The sequence below is a fragment of the Equus quagga genome, chromosome 16 (genome assembly GCF_021613505.1).
Source record: "Equus quagga isolate Etosha38 chromosome 16, UCLA_HA_Equagga_1.0, whole genome shotgun sequence".
NCBI lineage: Eukaryota > Metazoa > Chordata > Mammalia > Perissodactyla > Equidae > Equus > Equus quagga.
The window spans coordinates 17,353,876-17,363,553 of record NC_060282.1 but is presented as its reverse complement, the minus strand read 5'-3'; the positions used below and the strand labels follow the sequence as shown (position 1 = coordinate 17,363,553).

Below are 9,678 nucleotides of genomic sequence, written 5' to 3'. Positions count from 1 at the left end.
TCAGTTAACTGTGCTTCCTGCAGCTGGAGATCTCAGTGGCACATTTTCACAACCACCACAATTCCCCCTTGTGCCCCTTGTAGGCCACACAACCTGGAATAAGTCGTTCCAGGCTTCTGGAACCCAAACAGTAACCTATCAAATGGGAGGGCAACCTTTTAATCTCACATAGCTGCTGTGACACATAGCCGCATGTGAAAGCTCTTTATAATTTCTGAAGCATTCTAGAAATAGAGAAGATTATTATTATGGGGTGGCTGAAGCCTTTTCAGATGTATTAGCCGCTAGAATGCCATTATGCTCCTTGACCAAAGCACAACTTCTTTTCCATTGCTTCCCTGAATTTCCAACAGGCCTATCAGGTTTGCTGGACACCTAATAAGTACAGAGTAAATGTTTGTTGAATCATGATAACAACTGTTGTGAGTTTTCCAAGGAAACACTCCATGACTAAGACTGTAGGTGGGGTAATGATTGCAGACACGGAAATGTATTCCTTTCGGCAGGAGGCGCATGGCGGGAGGCAAAGCATGGGGGAGGGTGCGGATGATTTCCGTTGACGTGATCTGCACTTGTATCTGGAACCAAGGTACGAGCTTCATGGTGAGGCTATTATTCTTCCCAGGCTGGGGAGGGCTGGAGGAGAGTTTCACAACCTTCTTGCTTTTCAATATATTCTCATTTTTGCATTTCTAAAATAATTCTGAAGCTAATTGTAAAGACAATTCCCAAACTTCATTCTAGATCATTGTTCAGCAGCACTAGCCTGAAGTTCATTTTCCGGAGCTGTTTACCGGTTACGTTATTGACCGCTTTGAGTTTTACCAACTCATCCTTTCCTTCTTTGGGGGAAAATATCAGTCAGGAATAAAATGGTTAAGGGGCAAGCCCAGGAAAGAGGGAGAGTGAAGTAGTGAAGGTGATTTGTAACTGGGTAATTTGATAAAGAGTTAACTGTACCTCATCTATTTGGCTCTACTCTCCTGAGGCGCGGCGGTTTTGTCATTTCATTCTCTGTACATTTCTTTGCCCCAGCTCAGCATTTTGTTCAATAAATGCTTGTGGAATGAATTACATGTGTCTACTATGTGCTGGGTGCTGGGGAGACAGTGATGAATCAATTAGACAGAGTTCTTCCCCAATGGAAATTTTTGTCTAATGATGGAGGTGAACACTAATGAAAAAAATCTCATAAATATCAAATTGCAAACTATGATAAGTGATGAAAAGAAAAAGCACTAAACACCTGGAGAGCTTCGAGACTGGGGGGTCAGGAAAGGCCTTTCTGAAAATGTGATGTGACCCCTGAAGGATGGGATAGTATTAACCAGGCAAAGAGGTGTGTGAAGTCATGTGGATTCCAGGAACAGAGAAGAGCGTGTGCAGAGACCCAGAGGGAGGGGAATGTTCCGGTGAAGTCACTAAAGGAAGGTGGCATGGCCAGAGCAGAGAGAGTGAGAAGCTTGAGATACGGCAGAGAGGTAAGGCTGCAGGGTTATCCATTAGGTATTTCCTCTTGATGAGCAATCAACAAACGTTTATTATAGAATGTCTGTGTAGCCAGATGATTTCTGTTGTTATGTTGTGTTCTTGTATCAGCCTTATGGTAAGGGCATCACTCTGCAGACAAGGAGAAATAAACTTCAATTCTGGGAGGAGGGATTTAAGCTTTTAGCTAGAATCAGCTTTGGGTCCCTGGGCGGTGGAGCTCTGATAAGAGTTGCCACAGGATTTTCTTTTGTGCAGGACAGATCAGACAAGGGGAGGAGGTCTGCTTCCCTCGAAAGGGCTGAATTAGGTGTCAGGAGGAGAGGTTCCAGCTCTAACATGCTGTGACTAGCTGAGCCACCTCGGACCGCTTCACCTTCTTAGTAATTAGTTTCCCCATCTGCAACATGTGAGGTTGGGACTCAGTGATCTCTGATGATCTTTGATTCTGATCAGGATGAAATCTTCCACGACCAAAAATGGGAGGAGGGATGCACTAGGAGACCTGCTCTCTGTCTGTGAACCCCTGCGCCCAGGCCCCCTTCTCTGGGGACGATCATGGCTCAGGTGGGGATCTTGAATGAGGCTGCCGCATGAGCTACTATTTAACCTGCTCTGCCCTCACCTAGAAAACCTTCTCTCCAACCCCTACCCAACACTGGGAGACTGCCTTCCTCCCTCAGTGTGCTGCACCCCAGCGGCTCTTACACCACCGCGTGGTCCTTAGCTGTTAACTTCCCAGCCTTCTCCAGGAGGCGGAGTCTCATCTCAGTCCTCTTTCAGTGCCCAGCGTCTTGTCTGAAATATCAAGGCGCTCAGTGGAGTGAACCCAATGTTCTTTCCTATGATGCCGTCAAGAAGTGCAGGAGGAAGCAATGAAGGGCAGTGTGTTAGTTTCCTGGGGCTGCCATGACAAATTACCACAAACTTGGCAGCTTAAAACAACAGAAATTCCTCCTCTCACAGTTTTGGAGGCCAGAAGCCTGGAATCAGGGTGCCGACAGGACCACGCTCCTGCTGAAGGCCCTAGGGCAGAATCCTTCCTTGCCTCTTCCAGCTTCTGGCGGCTCCAGGCCTTCCTCAGCTTGTGACCACAGCACTCCAATCTCCGCCTCTGACTTCACATGGCCTCCTCTGTGTGTCTCCTTTTCTCTTTCTTGTAAGGACACTTGTCATTGAATTTAGGGCCCACTTGGGTAATCCAGAATGATCTCATCCTCAGATCTTTAATTACATCTGCAAAGCCACTTTTTGCAAATAAGGGCATGTTCACAGCTTCCAGAACATGGATGTATCTTTTGGGGGGCCACGAATCAACCTACTATAGTGACTTCTGAGGCATTTGACCCACCAAGATGCCTTCTTTTTATTTTATTCATTTTTCTCCTTTATAAACTTGACTTCTTTGAAGTGGTATCAGGACATAGGTCCCATTGAAATGCCACTGAGTGGAGGCAGCAGGCTCTGAGGTCAAGTGGCCTTGGTTTAATTCCCAGCACCTACCACCCCCTCCGGGGCTCAGTTTTGCCATCTGTCCATTGGGCACAATAACGGTACCTACTTCTGAGGCTGTTGTGGGGCTTAAATAGGATAATATTTGTAAAGACACTTAGAACTGGCCTCAAGTAAAGTGGAAACATATTATAAATGAGTAGGGGATGGTCAAAATGATTAAAAGTTCAGGTTCGATGGCTGGATGATGGCTGGATGGCATCCCGGGCTTTGATGCTGTCTGGAGCCAGGGTTTCTTTGAGTCTGGATCTGTCTGTGGCCGCCTGACTTGGCATAGCACACGTTGGCGGCCCCTCCTCTCAGGACCTGCTCTGAGCTGCTGTGTTTGCTGATCAGAGTCTTGGGCTCTGGTGGCCAAGCCTAGCAGAGGGCACTGTGTTTCAAACTGAGATAGGGAGCCGCTGGGCAGACACAAGCAGAAAGGGCATTTCCTGGGAGGCACCCGCCCCTCGGGATGGGGCAGCCCTGTGCCTGATACCCACTCTGCTGGGCCGCTGTGGTCTAGAGAGGAGCATTCCTCTCAAGACTAGTGCTGGATGCTGTGCCTCCTGCCCTGCTGACCTGGCTCGGGTCCGAGAAGTTAGTGAGTGCCAGTGCTTCTGGGCACGGTCAGGAGCCCTCGCTGGTCAAGGTGAGGCTGTTGCTCTCTTTCTTATTACTGAGCTCCACCTGCACCCTCTGCTGCAGTCTGGGCCGCTGGAAGCCCTCAGGGACGCTCCTCCGCTCTTCCTTAGAGACCTGGGCCATCATGAGGGAGGTCGCGAACAGAGCACAAAGAGGCTGGGCTCCAGCAACAGACTGCTGTGTGTCTGTAGACAAGTTCCCGTAGCTCTCTGAGCTGTGGAGTCCAGGATCCGGGAAATGAGGATTGCACACTACCTGACTCGGATCAGTGCTTGAAAACCTGAGGCTCTGGTTGATATTTGGGAGGCAGCACAGAGTGGAGGTCTGACAGGCCAGAGTCTGATGGCAGCCTCTGGCTATGGGGCCTCAGGCAGGTGACTTAACCTTTTAGACTTCAATTTCCATATCTGTAAAAGAGATTGAATACTTCCCTCAGATGGTTGTGGAGACAATTAAATGAAAAAAATGGATGTAGAACCTTAACCGAATGCCTGGCTCATCCTACATGCCCAATGACCAGTGGCTACTATGACTGCCCCAGAGCACTTTGAATGGCAATAATAAATGGATGAATGTATTGAGTAAACTGTACATTGTACAATGGATAACTGTGTACTGGCCCCATCCCAGTTTGGTCTAGAAGGAAAAGCATTCAGCTAGCCATGAGGAGACCCGGCTCTGTCCCCAGCTTGGCCAATTTGTAGCTGGGTGACTTTGAGCAATTTGCCTAACCTCTCTGAGCTTCAATTTTCTTGTCTTGAAATAAGGGTAATAGTAGCTATTTTCTTTTATTTGCCAGGAACTGTTCTAAGCACCTTACATAGATAAACTCATTTAATGTTTGACACTCTATGAAGTAGGTATTATCTGATACCCATTTTACAGGTGAGGGAATGGAGGCAGTTTGCTCCAGGTCACATAGATTATAAGTGGTAGAGGCCAAAGTTGTATGTGAGCCTGTGTCTTACTCAGTAGGCTGTGGAAATACTACCCGTCTCCATCCCTCGTAGGGCTTCGGGTAGGGTCCCGTGCATGTGCTTGGGGGAGGGTAAGGCATTGTACAGATGGGACCTGTAGTCCTTATTTCCCTCCTTGGGTCTTGGCTCCATGCCTGTCTTTGTTTCATGTGTGTGGCATTTGTCACTGTGTGAATTAGGATTTTAAGCAGGTATAGAACGATGCATTGTGTTTATAGGTAAATCCAACACGTGGGCTTCTCCGGTTCTGATTTTGCTCCTCTAAGTGAGTTAGGGAATCAAGGAGGCCTTCCTCCTGGACTGTGTGGAACGACGTTTACCGAGAATCTCCTGAGGTCGAGGCCCTGGACTAGGCGTGACCTAGACCCCTTCTCTTTGGTGTCTCCAAGCTGGGACTGGAAGGGACAGGACTAGGATGCCTCTGCATGTTGGAGACTCAACACATTTGGACCCAGAGCTGAGGGTGAAACTCCAAGGACAGTTACTCCTGGAGAAGCCGACAGGACTGAGAGAGCCTCCCCTCCCGTCCGAGAGGCTCAAAATCCAGCTTTTTCAAAAGTCATGGCAAAGGAAACTGAGCGGAGCCCTCAAGAACGTCTTGGCTGAGTGAGGAAGAGACAGTTGCATGGGATTTTTGTTTCCGAGACCCTGTAAATCTCCCACAAAAGGCTCCCTGGAGATAAGCTGTTCTGTAGAAAGTCTCTTCAGAGTGCCTTCAGAGTTCTGTTTGATTTCACAGGTTCATAGATGAGCCTTGCGGTTCATTTCCTTCTACGCAGGACACGAGCGAAAACAGAAGCAATGAATTTCTGGTGTGGATTTTTTCTCTCTGAGAGTGTGTCTCGGGTGTAGCGGACTGGAAGCTGTTTGTGTGTAATAGCATTGAGTTGCCTCATTACATTTCAGGTTTCAACTGCGCTAATTAAAGTTCTTACTCTTGGAACTAATCAGCCTGAGTGAAGTAGATATTCCCCCCTCTTGGTTGCAGAAACTGTTGACCTCAAAGATGTGAAGGAGACAAGATCTTGGCAGGTCATCCTTGAAATACTGCAGTCTTTCATTTTCAGCATTGAACTGCTTTTGTTTTTAACAGATGTGAATTTCGTTTCCTTTTCCTTTTTTGAGTATACAGAAGAAAGGAACTAGGCTATCATATTTCATCCCTTGGAACATTTTATGTAATCCACAGGAGTTCAGAAGGAAAGCTCTGTTGAAGGAAAAAGTCTATTTTTGAATGACTTGGATTCAAGGTGTGTTGTTAGCAGAGTTAGCCTGGCCTGGGTTTGGAGGGGAGGTGTGTGGGGTCCATGCTTGCCGAGCTCTTAGAATTCCTGGAGGGTAAGCACAGGATAGATGGACGTCTAGAAGTCCTAGCAATTTCAATCAGCAGATATATGATCTTGATCTGGTTCCTACTTTTTTTCTGGGTCTCAGTTTCCCTATTTGTTGAATGAGTAGGTTGGTCTTGATTAGTGATCTTCAAACTTTAAAACTTAAGTTTATTCATACATTATCTGAACTCCTCAATATATAAAACAGATAAAAATGGATTCCCTCACACTGAAAGGGTCGGGGTGGGGGAGAAGTTGGGGACACTTTGGGCCACCTCGTCACCTATGTGACCTTCCCTAACTTCCTTCCACCCCTGAATCCTTGGGCCAACACACGGGCTTGAGATCAACAGTCCCTCCCACCGAATATCTAGAATTCTTTTTCTAACCCTTCCTTTAGCTCAACTGCTTTTCTCTAGTCATTCTGCCCAAAGATAGATGTGGAAATGACTTTATTATTTCATCTCTTCATTTCCTTTTTTTTGTGAGGAAGATTGGCCCTGAGCTAACATCTGTGCCAATCTTCCTCTATTTTACGTGGGGTGCCGCTGCAGAGTGGCTTGACAAGCAGTGCTAGGTCCATGCCCAGGATCCGAACCTGCAAACCCCCAGCTGCTGAAGCAGAGCATGTGAACTTAAACACTAGGCCACCGGGACGGCCCCTCATCTCTTGTTGACTGAAATCTCATAGTCCTGTTATGATTCACTCTGAACTATCTTATCTTGGAGGAACTAATGTGAATCCTCATTTCCCCCTTATTGTATGTTTGGAGGGTATGCGTGGTCATCGGTCTATGGAGTTGTGAGGTAGTGAGCTCCTCAGCACTGGAGGCTATGAGACAAGGGTTGGCTGGTCAGTTGACAGGGTTTTATTTATTTTGTTAAATAAATACTTCTTGAATACCGAGTATGCACAGAGCATTAAAGTACATTCCACATTTTGCCAAAGGAGGAGAGACATACACGTGAGCAACGTGTGAGGGGATGACCTGCTTCACCAGCTTAGGTTACAGATAAATCACATGGCCCTTTACCATTCCAACTGCTCAAAAAAGTTAGAAGGATGCTCAGCGTGTCTTTCATGAAGGTGTGCCTTCCTACTCTTAAATTTCCCTGGAAGCACAAAGAGCAGTTTTGCTTTTAAATACTAGACGAAGAGATGAGATCAGCCCATCTGTGGTCACAGATTTTCCTCCTGTCACTCTAGATTACATTCCTATTGAAAAAGAGTCTTTCTTTGATAAAGGATGGTCCCAGGCTCCCTTAGGCTACCACACTCTGGTTTGTACTTGGATGCTCAGCCATTTCGGTACCAAGGCCATCCAGTTGGGAGGGCCTTCCAGCCTCAGCCACATCCTGGACTGACTGCTGGCATCCCCACGACCATCTAGTCTTGGCAGTGGGCACTGGTCACCAATCCAGTCTCATTTATGCTCCTGGTGAATTCCCTTCTGCCACCCCCCTGCCCCCCAACCACCCTGGGGTTCTTTGTTTTCTTCCCAGCCAGTGGATCCCAGTCAGAGACAAACGTAATCCATCAAAATCTCTCTAATAACATTGGGCCTCAAAAGGGTCTCCATCCCTTTCCGCCAGGTAATTTCCAGGACCCCTTGCAAATTTGCTCTTTCCTTCCAAGCAGCCTCTGAAATCTAAGTACCCAAGGGCATGTGGAGGCAGAGTCTTAGTCAAGACACAAAAAATAGCCTATCCCCTGAACTAAGAGGCAATGGTCAAGCCGTGGATCCTTGCAGAGGATCTGCTACAAGGGCCCATCTAGTCAAAGAAGCAACTGGCAGCTTATAACTGGGAGCTTAGTAACATTTTACCTGGCTGAGTACCCAGCCACAACTACGAGGGAGCGGTCTAAGGTGTCAGTGTTGGGTGGAAGTGGTAGGATTGTGGAGAGGAGAAGATCAGATGGCCTAGGCAGAGAGAGAATGAGGTACCCCTGTTGAATCCTTTAATGGCTCCCTATTGCTCTTAGGCCTCATTGCTCTCCTCTCCTCCCCTCTGCTCTTTGCTCTAGACATGCAGAGAGGGGCATTTTCTTTTAATAATGCATCCACTTTTACCTCTGGGCCTTCACACTTGCTGTTCCTTCCTTCTAGAACTCTAACAGTGTGGAGAGAGATATTTTAAAATGCCCTCTCAGGGATTGGCCAGTAGAAGGGTATTCTCCAGGGCCTGTGGAGAGGAGAAAAGAGTGGCTGCAGGCCCGTGTGGACCTCCTGCCCGAGCATATTGCTGCGCGGCAGACACCTTCCAGAACAGAGCCAAGTGCCGTTTGGAATGCTGCCAACTCTGAGGTTCACTGAGCCCCTTCCAAGCCTGTCACCTGCTGCTTCAAATCTTCCTGTCCCTCTACTTCCCATTGTCAGCCTTTTGCTGAAAAAACTTCCTCTATTTTATCGTCTTACAACTTCAGGTAGCTGCTAAAGCTCTACAGCTTTCTCTTGGTTGAGTGTCAAACAGCCAACCAAAGTTACACCTGAACCTCTGTACACTATGAAAAAAACTGTGGCTAAAACAGTTGGGTAGTTAGGAAGGTAGTGAATTCCTCATCCCCAGAGATGTTCAAGGAATATAGTGGTTGAAGTTAATGGGGAAGGGTGTAAAGGAATTCACGCATCAGATCAAGGGACAAATGACTTTTAAGAACCCATCCAGCTTTGAGTTGCTATGAATTTCCAGAAGATTAGGCAGAGTGCATGAATTTTTACAATCTAATGTATCTTGTTGTCTTATTTTAGAATCTCAGAGAAACCAGACAGATTAGAAGAGACCACCCACTAGGGTAGGACACCGGGGCATCTACGATTACAGCCAGAGGGGTTATTTTCTCAGATCTGACTTTCTATCTCTTCATAGGAGGTTTGTTGGGATATGTTGATTCTTGGACAGCCTCTTAAGGAAGGTCTTATGTTATGAAGATAGAGAGAAGGGCTAGAGTGCTGGTTTGCAAATGGTTAATAAAACAGAAGGCTTTAGTATGATTTGTGGGCTGGAAATTGTTGGAGGCAAGCATGAGATGCTAGTCTGAGGTGTACAGAGCTGAGGACCAGTCAAGGAACTGAAACAGAGATTGATTAAGAGCCAGCTAAAGGGAAGGGACCTCTCTGATCCTTCTCTTCCTCTTCCTCCTCCTTGTCCTCCTCTTTTTCCTGCTCCTTCTCTTCCTCCTTCTCCAGGTGTTCAGAGGGAGGTTCCTTGAAGCATCTCTATATATACTGCACTCCTTGTCTGGCTTGCCCGGTCTTAACCCTGCCTGTATCCACTATTTACCATGACTTTGGGCAAGTGGCCTGTCTTAGTTGGTTCGGGCTGCTTTAACAAAAAAATACCACAGATTGGATAGTTTAAACAGTAAAAATTTATTGCTCACAGTTCTGGAAGCTGGGAAGTCCAAGGACAAGGTTCTGGAATATCTGCTCTCTGGTAGCGACCCACTTTCTGGCTTGTAGACAGCTGCCTTCTCACAATGTCCTCTCATAGCCAGAGAGAGAGCTCCAATCCTTTCATTTCCTTATAAAGGCACCAGTCCCATTATGGGGGCTCCATCTCCATGACCTCATCCAAATCCAATTACCTCCCTAAGGTCCCACCTCCAAATATCATCACACTGGGCCTAGGACTTCAACATATGGATTTGGGGTCCACAGCATAGCCTAACCTTTTCAAGTTAGTTTCTCCTCTTTAAACTGAGACTAACATTGACTCCTCTCGAGGTTCTTGTGGTTGTTCAATGA

At 47.0% G+C, this 9,678-nt stretch overlaps 1 protein-coding gene across 4 annotated transcripts in view; it reads left to right on the top strand.

The window, feature by feature from the left end:
- Positions 1-544: 544 nt before the first annotated feature.
- Positions 545-9,678, top strand: part of FER1L6 (fer-1 like family member 6) — a 134,675-nt gene continuing 125,541 nt past the window's right edge. For all 4 annotated transcript variants that reach the window (XR_006885543.1, XM_046641657.1, XM_046641656.1 and 1 more), the window contains exon 1: positions 545-589. The gene's annotated coding sequence lies outside the window, so the exon portion shown is untranslated. The remainder of the gene's footprint in view (positions 590-9,678) is intronic.